Source organism: Arachis ipaensis, chromosome B3 (assembly GCF_059453495.1).
Source record: "Arachis ipaensis isolate K30076 ecotype BB chromosome B3, ASM5945349v1, whole genome shotgun sequence".
Taxonomy (NCBI): domain Eukaryota; kingdom Viridiplantae; phylum Streptophyta; class Magnoliopsida; order Fabales; family Fabaceae; genus Arachis; species Arachis ipaensis.
Window position 1 is genome coordinate 112,996,349 of NC_142438.1, and position 17,261 is coordinate 113,013,609.

The 17,261-nt window shown below is 39.5% G+C and overlaps 1 non-coding gene across 1 annotated transcript; it reads left to right on the forward strand.

Moving 5' to 3' along the window:
- LOC148572084 (small nucleolar RNA R71) lies at positions 1-108 on the forward strand. The gene has a single exon (XR_015909046.1). It is a non-coding gene; the product is annotated as a small nucleolar RNA R71 (small nucleolar RNA).
- Positions 109-17,261: the final 17,153 nt, after the last annotated feature.

Sequence of the window (17,261 nt, forward strand, 5' to 3'; positions counted from 1 at the left end):
AAGCATGTCAGAAGGACACTTTTTGGTCAGTTCCTTGTATCTCTCCCAAGCTTCATAGAGGGATTCACCTTCTTTCTGTCTGAAGGTTTGAACATCCACTCTAAGCTTACTCAGCTTTTGAGGAGGAAAGAACTTGGCTAAGAAAGCCTTGACCAGTTTATCCCAAGAGTTCAGGCTATCCTTAGGTTGAGAGTCCAACCATATTCTAGCTCTGTCTCTTACAGCAAAAGGGAAAAGCATGAGCCTGTAGACTTCAGGATCTACTCCATTAGTCTTAACAGTATCACAGATCTGCAAGAATTCAGTTAAGAACTGAAAAGGATCTTCATATGGAAGTCCATAAAACTTGCAGTTTTGCTGCATCAGAGAAACTAATTGAGGTGTCAGCTCAAAGTTGTTTGCTCCAATGGCAGGGATGGAGATGCTTCTTCCATGTAAATTGGAATTAGGTGCAGTAAAATCACCAAGCATCCTCCTTGCATTATTATTATTTTCGGCTGCCATCTCCTCTTCCTGGTTTGAAAATGTCTGAAAGGTGCTTGCTGGATTGTTGTAATTTAGCTTCTTTTAGTTTCCTCTTCAGAGTCCTTTCAGGTTCTGGATATGCTTCAACAAGAATGTTCTTGTCCTTGCTCCTGCTCATATGAAAAAGAAGGGAACAGAAAAATAATAATAATAGGGATCCTTTTTACCCAGGTATAGAGGTTCCCCTGTGTGAGTAGAAGAAAAGAAGAAGAGAAAATCTGAACTCAGAGAGAGAGAGGGTTCGGATTTTTGGTGAGTGAGGGAGAGATGTTAGTAGATGAATAAATAAATAGAAGGAGATGAGAGAGAAGGATTTTCGAAAATTATTTTTGAAAAATGGTTAGTGATTTTCGAAAATTAAAAGAAGAAACAAATTAAAATTGAATTTTGAAACAATTAGTTAATTAAAAAAAATTTTTGAAAAAGAGGGAGATATTTTCGAAAATTAGAGAGAGAGAGTTAGTTAGGTAGTTTTGAAAAAGATAAGAAACAAACAAAAAGTTAGTTAGTTAGTTGAAACAAATTTTGAAAATCAATTTTTGAAAAGATAAGAAGATAATAAGTTAGAAAAGATATTTTAAAATTAAATTTTTGAAAAAGATAAGATAAGAAGATATTTTTGAAAAGATATGATTGAAATTAGTTTTTGAAAAAGATTTGATTTTTAGAATCACAATTAATGACTTGATTCACAAGAAATCACAAGATATGATTCTAGAACTTAAAGTTTGAATCTTTCTTAGCAAGCAAATAACAAACTTGAAATTTTTGAATCAAAACATTAATTGATGATGTTATTTTCGAAAATTAGGAGATAAAGATAAGAAAAAGATTTTTGAAAAATATTTTAAAAATTTTCGAAAATAAATAAGAAAAGTGAAAAAGATATGATTTTTGAAAAAGATTTTGAAAAAGATAAGATTTTTAAATTGAAAATTTGATTTGACTCATAAGAAACAACTAAGTTTTAAAAAGTTTTGGAAAAAGTCAACTCAAATTTTCGAAATTTATGAGTGAAAAAGGGAAAGATATTTTTTTGATTTTTGAATTTTTAATGATGAAAGAGAAAAACATGAAAATGATGCAATGCATGAAAATTTTGGATTAAAACAATAAATGCATGCAAGAATGCTATGAATGTCAAGATGAACACCAAGAACACTTTGAAGATCATGATGAACATCAAGAACATATTTTTGAAAAGTTTTTCAATGCAAAGAAAACATGCAAGACACCAAACTTAGAAATCTTTCATGTTCAGAAACTATGAATGCAAAAATGCACATGAAAAACAAGAAAAGACTCAAAACAAGAAAATATGAGGATCAAACAAGAAGACTGGCCAAGAACAACTTGAAGATCATGATGAATGCAATGCATGAATGCATGAATTTTCGAAAAATGCAAAGTATTTTTAGAAAAAATGCAATTGATACTAAACTTGAAAGTGACTCAAGACTCAAACAAGAAACACAAAATATTTTTTATTTTTATGATTTTTTTTTTGGATTTTTCGAAAATTAATGTGAAAAAGAAAAATAAGGATTCCAAAATTTTTAATATGAATTCTAGGAATCTTGCACTCTTAGACTAAAGCTCCAATCTGAGGGTTAGACATGGCTTAATAGCCAGTCAACTTTAGCATGTAAATTAGGTGGATCTGGAACAGCAGCAGGTGGATTAGCAACAACTAGCTTGCTCTTGATAATGTTGGGTTGGAAGCCCCAGTCCAAATAAATTTAGACATGGCTTTACAGCCAGTCAGGCTTCAACATGCTTCAAGAAACACTAGAATTCATTCTTAAAAAATTTTAGAATAATTTTCGAAAACAGATGAGAAATTTTTGAAAGATTTTTGAAAATTTTTTTTTTTGAAAAATTTTTTTTTTTGAAAACAAAATAAGAAGAAAATTACCTAATCTGAGCAACATGATGAACCGTCAGTTGATCAAACTCGAACAATCCCCGGCAACAGCACCAAAAACTTGGTGCACGAAATTGTGATCTCAGGCAACGGTGCCAAAAACTCTGTACGCACGTCTTAATAAATCATTTTTCATTCACAACTTCGATACAACTAACCAGCAAGTGCACTGGGTCGTCCAAGAAATAAACCTTACGTGAGTAAGGGTCGATCCCACGGAGATTGTTGGTATGAAGCAAGCTATGGTCACCTTGTAAATCTCAGTCAGGCGGATATCAAATAGTTGTGGAGTTTTCGAAAATAAATAATAAATAAATAGAAAGTAAAGATAGAAACACTTATATAATTCATCGGTGAGAATTTCAGATAAGCGTATAGAGATGCTTTCGTTCTTCTGAACTTCTACTTTCCTGCTGTCTTCATCCAATCAGTCTTACTCATTTCCATGGCTGGCTTTATGTAAGGACATCACCATTGTCAATGGCTACTTTTCATCCTCTCTGTGAAAATGGTCCGATGCGCTGTCACTGCATGGCTAATCATCTGGAGGCATCACCGTGGTCAATGGCTGCATCCTATCCTCTTGTGAAAATGGTCCAAATGCTCTGTCACAGCACGGCTAATCATCTGAGGTTCTCGATCATACTGGAATAGGATTCACCCTCCTTTTGCGTTTGTCACTACGCCCAGCACTCGCGAGTTTGAAGTTCGTCACAGTCATTCAATCCCAGAGTCCTACTCGGAATACCACAGACAAGGTTTAGACTTTCCGAACTCTCATGAATGCCGCCATCAATCTAGCTTATACCACGAAGATTCTGACTAAGAGATCCAAGAGATATTCATTCAATCTAAGGTGGAACGGAAGTGGTTGTCAAGCACGCGTTCTTGGGGGAATGATGATGATTGTCACGTTCATCACATTCATGTTGAAGTGCGAATGAATATCTTAGAAGTGGAATAAGTTGAATTGAATATAAAACAGTAGTACTTTGCATTAATTCATGAGGAACAGCAGAGCTCCACACCTTAATCTATAGAGTGCAGAAACTCTACCGTTTGAAAATACATAAGTGAAAGGTTCAGGCATGGCCGAATGGCCAACCCCTAAACGTGATCAATATGATCCTAAAGATGAACTAAAAAATCATAAGATGTCTAATACAATAGTAAAAAGTCCTATTTATACTAAACTAGTTACTAGGGTTTACAGAAGTAAGTAATTGATGCATAAATCCACTTCCGGGTCCCACTTGGTGTGTGCTTGGGCTGAGCTTGAATGTTACACGTGCAGAGGCTCTTTCTGGAGTTGAACGCCAGGTTGTAACGTGTTTCTGGCGTTCAACTCTGGTTCGTGACGTGTTTCTGGCGTTTAACTCCAGACTGCAGCGTAGAACTGGCGTTCAACGCCCTTTTGCGTCGTCTAAACTCGGCCAAAGTATAAACTATTATATATTGATGGAAAGCTCTGGATGTCTACTTTCCAACGCAATTAAAAGCGCGCCATTTTGAGTTCTGTAGCTCTAGAAAATTTACTTTGAGTGCAGGGAGATCAGAATCCAACAGCATCAGTAGTCCTTCTTCAACCTCTGAATCTGATTTTTGCTCAAGTCCCTCAATTTCAGCCAGAAAATACCTGAAATCACAGAAAAGCACACAAACTCATAGTAAAGTCTAGAAATGTGAATTTAACATAAAAACTAATGAAAACATCCCTAAAAGTAACTAGATCCTACTAAAAATATACTAAAAACAATGCCAAAAAGCATATAAATTATCCGCTCATCACTTACCTTTGTCACTAACGTTGGACCAAGCTCATAAGTGGCCACGTTAAGAGCCATGTTAACTTAGTTAACGTGGCTTCTAACGTTAAGAAGTAAAGGGGAAGCCAAAGTTAGTGACATTCAACTTTGTCACTAACGTTGGCCAAGTCACAATAAGCCACGTTAACTTCCCCGTTAACCTAGTTAACGTAGAAGCTAACGTGAAGAAAGTAGGTGATCGACAACGTTAGTGACACCAAACATTGTCACTAACGTTGGGATTAACCCACACAAGTCCCAATAAGCCACGTTAACTCCCACGTTAACCTAGTTAACGTGGAAGCTAACGTGAAGAAGGAAGGTGATCGCCAACGTTAATGACACCTAACATTGTCACTAACGTTGGAAGGAGCCCACACAAGCCACAATGAGCCACGTTAACTCCCACGTTAACTTAGTTAACGTGAAAGCTAACGTGAGGAGGAGAGATGATGAGCCAACGTTAGTGACATTCACCTTTGTCACTAACATTGGAGATGGCTAGCACAGCCACGTTAACCTAGTTAACGTGGACTCTAACGTGACAGCTAGGGGCACATTGGAACGTTAGTGACAAAGGTAAGTGTCACTAACGTTCTCGAAGGTTGGGAAGCCTACGTTAAGGAGCCACGTTAACTAAGTTAACGCGGACTCTAACGTAGGGAAGGAGGAGGCTTCTCAACGTTATTGGGAAAGGTAAGTCCCAATAACGTGTGTGAAGGACAAAGAGGCAACGTTAGTGGCAACGTTTGTGCCACTAACGTTGAGGTTAACGTGGCTCTTACTTGGGTGAGGAACGTTAGTGAAAAAGGTGATTGTCACTAACGTTCTCGAACCCATATTTTCACTGAACGTTAACACCAATAACGTCTTGAGCTAAAGTCTCTGCCCATTTCACACTTTCTCTCTGCAAGTAAAGCCAAGCCCAATGAAGAAGATAACTACTTCAAACTCAAGATCCAAAGGCCCATACCCAAGACTTGAAGATGCAACTAGAAGATCAGAAGAGTAGTATATATAGGAGTAGCTTTGAATTATTTTGGGAGTTTTGGAAAATATAGGGAGCCTCTTGGCATAGAACTACTCTCTGTATTTTACTTTCTCTGCACTTCTAGTTTCATCATGTATTCTCCATCTTTATTTTTATTTTCTAGAGCTATGAACAACTAAACCCCTTTCATTGGGTTAGGGAGCTCTGTTGTAATTTGATGGATCAATACTAGTTTTCATTATTCTTCTTCTATCTTTTCTCCTGATTTTACTTGAAAGCTTTCGATCTTCATCCAATTGGATAGTTATCTTGGAAAAGAGGCTATTCAAACTTGGATCTCTTCTGAACCTTGAAAGAGGAATGAAGAGATCATGCTAGAAATGCTTTCTCATGCTGGACCAAATTGGGTTTGGATGGATATGTAACTATAATCCTCTCAACACTTGATTTGGGAAATGCATGTGGTATAATCAGTGACCATACTTCATCTCTTCTCATGAGCAATTGACCAAGAAATTGGCTATTGATCAAGATTTGAGAGATTGAATTACAAGGAATTGTAATTCGATCACTTAAGATTGCCAAGGAGATCAATGAGTGCATTGATTGAGGAAGAGATGAAAATGAAATTGATCCGGAGAATGCAACATCTCCTGAGCCCAATGAACTCCCCATTTCTGATCTTACCCATTCTCTTTAATTTCTGTCATTTACTTTTATGAGCAATTACCCCATTCCCATTTAAGATTCTGCAATTTACTTTCCGTCATCTACATTCAGCTCTTTATTTCTAGCATTTACTTTTCTGTTATTTACTTTCCCGCCATTTAATTTTCTGCAATTCTCAACCCAAATTCTGATTCGCTCAACTAGAACATTCCTCTAATTAAAGTTGCTTGATCAATCAATCCCTGTGGGATTCGACCCTCACTCTATTGTGAGTTTTTACTTGACGACAAATTCGGTACACTTGCCGAAGGAAATTTGTTATGAGACAAGTTTTCCGTTCATCAAATTTATGGCGCCGTTGCCGGGGATTGATTGTGCATCAACAATGATTAAATTGGAAGATAACTAGATTGAGCATTTTTATTTTGTTTGATTTAATTTTCTGTTTGAGTAATTTACTTTCAGTTTTAGTTAATTTCTTCCCTTCCCCCTACTTTTTCGTTTTTAGTTATTTACCATTCATTTCACTAACCCACTAACTGTTTGATATATTGCATCACTCACACTAACAGTCATTCTGACAGAAATACTTTCTGCATCTATTTTCCTTGCTTGTACTTGTTGGTTGTATGACAGGGAGAAGAAGCGGGGCTTCAACTTCCTTTGATTCTGAACCTGAGAGGACCTTCCTTAGATTAAGGAGGGAAGCAAGAGGAAAGAGAGTAGTTGGTGCCGAGGAAGAGGAGGAATACTTTGAACCAAACATGGAAGACAACATGGAAAACCATCATGAAGAAGAGGCTCACAACCATGGCGGAGGAGGTCGAGCGAATCATGCTGGGGAGGATAGAAGAGTTTTAGGCTCTTACATCAATCCAAACCCAGGAAACTGTGGAAGCAGCATTCAAAAGCCAACCATCCATGCCAACAATTTTGAACTAAAACCACAGCTCATCACCCTTGTTCAAAACAACTGTTCGTTCGGAGGAAGTGTCTAAGAAGACCCCAATCAACATCTAACCACCTTCCTGAGAATTTGTGACACAGTGAAGTCTGATGGTGTTCATCCTGACGCCTATAGACTGCTCTTATTTCCATTCTCACTCAAGGATAAGGCAGCCAAGTGGCTGGAGTCTTTCCCGAAGGAGAGCTTGACAACCTGGGAAGATGTGGTGAACAAATTCTTAGCAAGATTTTGCCCTCCTCAACGAATCAATAGGCTGAGAGTTGAAGTCCAAACTTTCAGGCAACAAGATGGTGAGACTCTTTATGAAGCATGGGAGAGGTTTAAGGACCTGACAAGGAGGTGTCCACCAGATATGTTCAACGAATAGGTGCAGCTGCACATTTTCTATGAAGGCCTGTCATATGAATCAAAGAAGGCAGTAGACCATTCATCCGGAGGATCTTTGAACAAGAAGAAGACCATTGAGGAAGCCATAGATGTCATTGAAACAGTAGCAGAGAATGATTATTTCTATGCTTCTGAAAGAGGCAACACTAGAGGAGTAATGGAGCTAAACAATGTAAATGCTCTGCTGGCCTAAAACAAGCTCATTACCCAGCAGCTGGCTAACCTCACCAAGAAGATGGAGAGGAACCAAGTAGCAGTAATCACTACTTCATCAACAACCCAAGAAGGAGTGAATGAAGAAGCAGAGGGTAGTCAGGAGCAAGCCAACTACATTGGGAATTCACCTAGGCAAAACCATGATCCATACTCTAAGACCTATAACCCTGGATGGAGGAATCACCCAAACTTTGGGTGGGAAAATCAACAAGACCAAGGCCTAGATCAAAGACGTTCAAATCCCAACAACAATGCAGCCCACCAACATTTCACATCTAGACCATATCAGCACCCACATAACCAACCCTCTCAAAACCTTTACCAAGGCCAAAATAACCCTCCTCATCCTTCCACCTCTAATCCCAATCTACCATCATTTGATGACAGACTCTCAAGGATTGAGAATCTACTTGAAGGCATAGGCAAAGAGATTCAAGACAACAAGGCATTCAAGGAGGAAGTGCAAGAAAATTTTAAGAACCAAGGAGATACAATCAAGAGATTGGAATCTCAAGTGGGGTATCTCTCTGAGCAGATTCCCAAACCCATAGATGGATTCCCAAGTGACACAGAGAAGAATCCGAGAGGTGAAACAAAGAAAGTAAGATGGGAAGATTGCAAGATGGTCACTATAAGTGATAAGGAGACTGAGGACAAGCCAAACAAGTTGGCAGAACAACCTGGAGATACCTCAGCAGAGAAGGAGGAAAAAGATTACCAAGAACCAGAAATCTCAAAACAGGAGCTGCTGAGACTCTATGCACCTTTTCCCCAACTACTCAATGGTGCTGTAGAGAAGAGAATATACTCAAGGTTTCTAGATTTGTTTGCATCTCTGCATGTCAACATATCATTCATCAAGACTATTCAACAAATGCCTGCATACATCAAGTATATGAAGGAGCTGCTTCCCGGGAAAAGCTTACTCAAGGGAGGCCAAACTATAGTGATGAACAAGGAGTGCAGTGCCCTCATTCAACCACAGTTGCCTACAAAAAGAAAATATCCAGGGAGTTTTCATGTCCCCTGTGCCATAGGAGAAACAATGTTTGATAAAGCACTCTACGATTTGGGAGCAAGCATCAACTTAATGCCCTTATCCCTGGTGAAGAGGCTGAAGATCAATGAGATAATGCCCACAGATGTAGTCATCAGGCTGGCAGACAAAACTCAAAAACAAGCAATAGGAGTGGTGGAAAATATGTTGGTAAAGGTTGGGAAATATTTTCTTCCCACAGACTTTGTCATTCTGGACATGGAAGAGAGTCACACTCACCCAATCATATTGGGAAGACCATTCCTAGCTACAGCCAGAGCACTCATAGATGTGGAGCGAGGGGAGCTAATATTGAGGATCCATGATGAACGACTCAGCTTTAATGTCTTCAAACTCTCACAAGAATCAGACCAAGAGAACAAAGAACCAAGCAAAGATCATAATGAGATGCTGACAGAGGAAGCAAGCACTGAAGCACAACCAGCCCATCTGGGAAAGCCCTTGGTTGATGAACAAGGAAATAAGCAGTTGTCACAGCTCAAGAAAAAGCTGGAGGAACCTAAACCACCAGAGACATGTGAAGACAACAACAAAATTCCCTTAGAAGAAGAAGTCACAAAGAGCAAGGCAACATCAAAAGGGACAAAGAAGAAGGTACCAAGGGGGTGGAGGAACAAGAAGATTCCTATAGAAGACTTCTCTCCGGGGGATAAAGTGATCCCAGCTTACTTCCCAGATATCCCCCCTAATCTCCCCACTGTACCATCTCAGTTACCTAAGGTCTTCACTATCAACAGAGTTCTCTCCTTGGAACATGTAGAGATCATTGATACAACCAATGGATATAAGTCCACAGCAAGAGGGGAGGACTTTAAGCATTACCAACCACCCTGATGAGGGAGAAACGTCAAGCTAGTGACGCTAAAGAAGTGCTTCATGGGAGGCAACCCATGTTTTATATGCTTTTAGAAAATAGTGAATAAGTCAATATTCATGAATTCCAACCCAGACTTGACAAACACTTGGTGAAATCCTTAATAGGCAGTATATAGTGAAGAACAAGTTTGGTGTTCAAAGCAGGCCAAGAAAGCATGAATGCAACTGAGAGCATGCTAGTCTTGGAGCTATGAACAGAACTTTTCATCACAGTGCTCCAAACTAAGTTTGGTGTCACCCCATGGTGCCACCAATGTGCATATAAGGATACACAGTTAGTTAGTTAGTTGGAATTCATGAATAAACAAAATCTTTTCTTCTTTTTTTTTATTCTAGCCGTAAAGTTTAACTTGTTTTTTTATGATATTAATTCTTACTTTTCTTATTTTATCTTTATAGGAAAAAGGAGAGGAGCATTGAAGGAGATTGATTGGACAATGAAATGAGGAAGGTTCGGCCACTTCATGAAGAGGGACTACCCACTTGTTCCCAAAAGGGAACGCATTGGAAAATGTTGCCATGCAACATGGAAAAGAATGGGACCCTTGAAGACCGAGCAATCCCCATCATAAAGTGATGATCCTTGTCCTTTCTACATGCACAACCCCAACCGTCCATCAAGTAACCACTCCATCAATCCACACCCTCCATTCACTCACAACCTCTCTATATAAGTGATCCTTGTTCCTCCGTACCCTAGCTTCACACTCCACACCCACTCTTCACACTTATCCATTTCGGAGCAAAGCATTTCCTAACCCATTAAAAACATTCTCCCTCACTCCCTTCATTGCACTCAACCCTAAACAACCGAAAGTCTCTACACCCTTGCTAACTTCACACATTAACCCTCATTCATGGCATCTTCGAGCTCTAAAAGAAGGAAGGGAAAGGAACCTATAGAGCAACACCCGTATGATGAAAAGAGATTTAGAAGCTTGCATCATGCATTGCAACACGGGTGGATGGTGGATAAGGAGATCATTTATGAGCTGGGATTTCAAGTTAAGAAAACTGAGTGCCCCGAAATCACAAAGAAGGTAGAAAAGAGAAGATGGGAGCTCCTCACTGATCCGGTCATTAAGGTGAATGCAAATCTTGTAAGAGAATTATATGCAAATGCGGTCTGATATGATAAGGCTGACGAGTCGTATACAAGCTTTGTGAGAGGAAAGATTGTGGATTTCGGTCCCATGAGTGTCATGAGGGCATTAAAGCTACGGTCCATATCGTTTGAAGAAGAGAGTTATCATTCAAGAATGGACAACAACCCCAATCATGACCAGATTGTGCAAGACATTTGTGTACCAGGAGCTGGCTGGGAAAGATATGCGGTTAGGAGACCAAGGTTCATCAAGAGAGCAGATCTCACCCCGAAAGCAAAAGGGTGGTTCGAAATTGTAAGGAGGTCCATCCTCCCAGCAGGGAACAACTCGGAGGTGAATCTCAAGAGAGCCACAATGGTGCACTGTATACTCAAAAGAGGAGAGATCAAGGTTTATGAACTCATAGCAGAAAGCATTAGAAAAATGGCAGAGAAAAGCGACTCAAGAGGAACGTTAGGTTACCCCAGCACTATTTACCGACTGTGCAAGAAAGCTGGGGTGGTGTTTGAAGATGAGGACCCCGTGTGGATAAAAGAGGGCATTCCAATAACCGTTCGATGAATGCATGCTACCGCATCCCCCCTGCCTCAACGGAAGCAAAGGAAGAGGCCATCCCCTCAAGTAGTAGAAGGACAAGTCTTAGAAGGGCAAGCACCAGTCACTTTGGATATGCACCAACTGCAGGAAGCTATTGATGGCCTATCTCGACAATATTTGGAAAGCCAAGGAGCACAGAAAGAGCTTCAACTACAGATGATGGGGCAGCAAGAGGAATCACTCTCAAGATGGATGACTCAACAAGGGGAGTGGCAAAAGCAAATGATGGAGCAACAACTGAGTCAAGGACAACAATGGGGTGAAACATTCCACAGGATGGAAAAGAGGCAAAATAAACAACAAGAATCCATCTAGAGGCTAATCAACATCCAAGCACATCAAGGTGCACACATACATGAGATGCATCGAAGACAAATAGAACAGGCAGAACTACTGGACGAGCAAAGGGCATTCGCAGAAGGAGTTTACTTGAGCGAGACTGGGCATCATATAAACACTCAAGCCAGGCTCAGTTACTTAGTAGGACAGCTGCCTATATTGCATCCAGGAATTACAAGGTACGAAGAAATGAGGGATGAATTAGCACGAGAAGAAAGACAAAAGGTGGAAGAGAGTCATGAATCAATAAGGAAGGCACTTAAGGATTGGAAGTAAGCAAGATTGGCACGGATGCGAGGAAATGCAAGAGGACACAAAGAGGAAAAACAAGGAGGAGAGCATGGGCAACCACATGAGTAAAAGGTGGTGGAGTTCCTTCTTTGGTCCATATTTCTCTATGCTATAAATAAGGAAGATCTTGTATGAAATAGAACTTGCTTTCATGTTAGTTTGAACTTTCTTTATTTTGTCTTTTAAGTTTTGTGTTGAAGAGGTCCATGCTTGCTAGTCTTTATGTCACTGCATCATCACTAGGCTTACTTGTATGCTTGTTCCTTTAAATCAAATAAAAAGAGAATGAGTGTTTACAAAAGACCAGAGTGGAGCTCATACTATGGAGTAAGTTCATGAGTTTATGGTGTGATCATAAGTTAGCTAAGTTGGTTCAACCACAAGGTGGGAAGACAATTATCTGTCATGAATACTATGCTTTGAATACACCCCATGAGACTAGCTAAATGAGAAGATCCTAATAAAAAAAGGGAAAGAACAAATAAAGGTTGAAAAATAAAAGAAAAAAAAGAGTAAGCAATAAGGCTAGGCACCAATGGTTTTAATCTTGAGGCATGTGTCTGTGGTGCTCCTGTGTGAGGGATCTACTTGGATGAATAAGCTCTTAGGGGTGCCTTATCACTTGGTAACTTGGGTTAACTAACTCGGGATTATCAGCTAAAAGTTCACTATCAAGAGTAACCTTCACTACAGAGCATTTAGTAACCCAAAGAGGTGCTGGACACCAAGGTCTCAAGAAAAGAAAATAAATAAACTATATGCCTGTGGTGTGTATGTATGGGGGAAAGAGACTTGAGGGAGTAAGTTCGTAGGGGGGTCTTAACACCTAGCACCTTGAACCAACTGGTTCGGGAGTGTTGGCTGAAAGCTTATCTTAAAGAGTCGCCCCCTTACAGAGCACTTAGCCTAAGAACACAAATAAGCCCTGAAATGACAATAAAAGGATCAATGAATAAAAGTCTCATGGGATGCAATCACAGTGAGTATTCTAGGACATGACAAAGGTCTGAAAGCCAGTAAAGGAATGAATCTAAGTTGCTATGCATGAAACCACCATAAAACCAGGGACATGACCTCCACAAGAATGACTTATTTCTCTTGGCATTCCATTCATCATTCTCTTGTTCCAGTACTTGCTTAGGGACAAGCAAGCTTTAAGTTTGGTGTTGTGATGCCAGGGCATTTTGGCCAGATTCACTGACCTTTTCTTTACTGTTTTTAGGGTTGTTTCATGCATTTCCTTAGAAAATAAGCTAGTTTTGGGTAGATATTTACTTACATCTTGATTCAAGCATACATTGTGCACTTTACATGATTTCATGAGGATTTTGTATGAATTTAATGACAAATTGGATGTTGTATTTCCCATGACTTGGACTAGAACTTTGATGCACTCTATTGCTTGATTTCAGGACAAAGGAAGCAAGGAAGAACCACGTTAGCAGCCACGTTAATCTAATTAATGTAACTCCTAACGTGGAATGGGAGTAACTTGCAAAGTTAATGAGAAAAGTAATCGCCAATAACGCTCTCGAAGCCATCATTGCCCATGTTAAGAGTCACATTAACTAAGTTAACGTGAACTCTAACGTGGAGGAAAGGAAATGGAGCCAACGTTAGTGACACTTACCTTTGTCACTAACGTTGGACCAAGCTCATAAGTGGCCACGTTAAGAGCCACGTTAACTTAGTTAACGTGGCCTCTAACGTTAAGAAGTAAAGGGGAAGCCAACGTTAGTGACATTCAACTTTGTCACTAACGTTGGCCAAGTCACAATAAGCCACGTTAACTTCCATGTTAACCTAGTTAACGTGGAAGCTAATGTGAAAAAAGTAGGTGATCGACAACGTTAGTGACACCAAACATTGTCACTAACGTTGGGATTAACCCACACAAGCCCCAGTAAGCCATGTTAACTCCCACGTTAACCTAGTTAACGTGGAAGCTAACGTGAAGAAGGAAGGTGATCGCCAACGTTAGTGACACCTAACATTGTCACTAACGTTGGAAGGAGCCCACACAAGCCACAATGAGCCACGTTAACTCCCACGTTAACTTAGTTAACGTGGAAGCTAATGTGAGGAGGAGAGATGATGAGCCAACGTTAGTGACATTCACCTTTGTCACTAACGTTGGAGATGGCTAGCACAGCCACGTTAAAGGCCACGTTAACCTAGTTAACATGGACTCTAACGTGGGAGCTAGGGGCACATTGAAACGTTAGTGACAAAGGTAAGTGTCACTAACATTCTCGAAGGTTGGCAAGCCTACGTTAAGGAGCCACGTTAAATAAGTTAACGTGGACTCTAACGTAGGGAAGGAGGAGGCTTATCAACATTATTGGAAAAGGTAAGTCCCAATAACGTGTGCGAAGGACAAAGAGGCAATGTTAGTGGCAACGTTTGTGCCACTAACGTTGAGGTTAACGTGGCTCTTACTTGGGTGAGGAACGTTAGTGAAAAAGGTGATTGTCACTAACGTTCTCGAACCCATATTTTCACTGAACGTTAACACCACTAACGTCCTGAGCTAAAGTCTCTGTCCACTTCACACTTTCTCTCTGCAAGTAAAGCCAAGCCCAATGAAGAAGATAACTGTTTCAAACTCAAGATCCAAAGGCCCATACCCAAGACTTGAAGATGCAACTAGAAGATCAGAAGAGTAGTATATATAGGAGTAGCTTTGAATTATTTTGGGAGTTTTGGAAAATATAGGGAGCCTCTTGGCATAGAACTACTCTCTGTATTTTACTTTCTCTACACTTCTAGTTTCATCATGTATTCTCCATCTTTGTTTTCATTTTCCAGAGCTATGAACAACTAAACCCCTTTCATTGGGTTAGGGAGCTCTGTTGTAATTTGATGGATCAATACTAGTTTTCATTATTCTTCTTCTATCTTTTCTCTTGATTTTACTTGAAAGCTTTCGATCTTCATCCAATTGGGTAGTTATCTTGGAAAAGAGGCTATTCAAACTTGGATCTCTTCTGAACCTTGAAAGAGGAATGAAGAGATCATGCTAGAAATGCTTTCTCATGCTGGACCAAATTGGGTTTGGATGGATATGTGACTATAATCCTCTCAACACTTGATTTGGGAAATGCATGTGGTATAATCAGTGACCATACTTCATCTCTTCTCATGAGCAATTGACCAAGGAATTGGCTATTGATCAAGATTTGAGAGATTGAATTACAAGGAATTGTAATTCGATCACTTAAGATTGCCAAGGAGATCAATGAGTGCATTGATTGAGGAAGAGATGAAAATGAAATTGATCCGGAGAATGCAACATCTCCTGAGCCCAATGAACTCCCCATTTCTGATCTTACCCATTCTCTTTAATTTCTGTCATTTACTTTTATGAGCAATTACCCCATTCCCATTTAAGATTCTGCAATTTACTTTCCGTCATCTACATTCAGCTCTTTATTTCTAGCATTTACTTTTCTGTTATTTACTTTCCCGCCATTTAATTTTCTGCAATTCTCAACCCAAATTCTGATTCGCTCAACTAGAACATTCCTCTAATTAAAGTTGCTTGATCAATCAATCCCTGTGGGATTCGACCTCACTCTATTGTGAGTTTTTACTCGACGACAAATTCGGTACACTTGCCGAAGGAAATTTGTTTTGGGACAAGTTTTCCGTGCATCACAGATTAATTTGGATCCCTCTAAAGCTAGTCCTTCCATAGGAGTTGACTAGGACTGAGGAATCAAGTTAATTAGTCCACTTGACTTACCTTTATTTAGTAAAGGTTAACTAAGTGGGAGCAAAATCCAATTCTCATCACACCTGATAAGGATAACTAGGATAGGATTCCGAGTTCTTATACCTTGCAAGAGATTTTCTAATTATTAATTTATTTTTCTTGCCATTTAAATTACTTGTTCCTTATTTCAAAAAAACCCAAAAATATACAATTTTCATAACCAATAATAAATCATACTTCCCTTCAATTCCTTGAGAGACGACCCGAGGTTTTAATACTTCGGTTATAAATTTTATTGGGTTTTGTTACTTGTGACAACCAAAGTTTTTGTACGAAAGGATTTTCTGTCAGTTTAGAAACTATACTTACAATGCGATTATTTTTATAAAAATTCTTTACTAGCAGAAATCCGATCATCAAAAAATGGCACCATTGCCGGGGATTTGCAAACGTGTGCCTTATTATTGGTTATTGTAAATATTTTATTTTGCTTGTTTATTTGTTTTTATTTTTGCTTTTAATTTTTATAAGTTACTATGAGTTCTCACCCCCGTCACTTTGAGTTTGGTTCTAATATTGTTGAAAGGAATGGAAGCTATACAGGAACATGCATTAAGGTCAAAAGAATCAGAGATGGATGGAGCCACGAGGATCTGATCAACCCTTTAGGCAACAACACCTTCCAACGTACCATGGACGACGACCATTCAACAATGCATGTCGAGACAATAGTTATGGTGGACCCTTTCATGACAACCAACACCCACCAAATTACTATGGTCAAGAGCCATTCTGAGGTGCATACCAAGATGATAGATATGGTGGACCCCCTCGTAGTTACCAACAAGCACCATCATATGCTTATGAACCACCTCCTCAACATAGCTTTGAACCACCATACTCACAAGCCCCCTACTACCATTCACCTCCGTATGAACCTAACCCATACCCACCCCAATTCCAATCCAATTACTCCAAAGAACCACCACGTCCTTATGCACCATGTCCATATCCATCGACCCAAGAAGCAAGGGAGCAACTCAAGGAAACAGTGGAAAAATTTCATGCAACCCTTCACCAACTGGAGCAAGCAATCAATCAATTACCTTCCCGACATTCAGACACTCAAGGAACCCCATGGCTTCATGTGGGCAATCTAATGAAGAACGCAGCATGAAGGAGATACTAGAAACTCCAATGGGCAGTAAGGAGCATGATTTTGTGCTGGAACAAGTGGAGGAAGCTGAAATTATCAAAGAAGAAGAATTGGTTGAAGATTTAGGAGATGCTAAACCTCCATGGGAATCCAGAATTGTGAAGAATTCCGTCGAAGAATTTTCAATTGATGCTAAGGAGGATAGTGCACAGCCTCCAAAGCAGGCAGCTTATGAAGAACTGGACGGAACAACTCAAGAAGCGAGTTTCCTTGATAATGATAATCACGAGTCAAGTTCTCCTAGTAATGAACTTGCATCTGCAAGTGAATTCTTTGAGATTGAAGAATCTTCCCTAACTAAATACGAAGATGATGTGGAGGTAGACCTTTCTCAACCTCCAAATTATGACTTGAGTGATGAGGAAGATATCGAAGACTTTGATCAAAACGTGGTTGCAGTTGAAGAAGTTTGCATAGAAGTGGAGGAATTCACAGAAGAACACAAGGGAGTAAAGCTTGCAAAACCACTGGAAACACCTTTTCCAAGGCCATTACCATCCAATACAAACTTCAAGTGGGTAAAATCCTTAGCCTTTATCTTTACTTTTCCACTTGAATATGGTTTGCTTGAAACAGATGG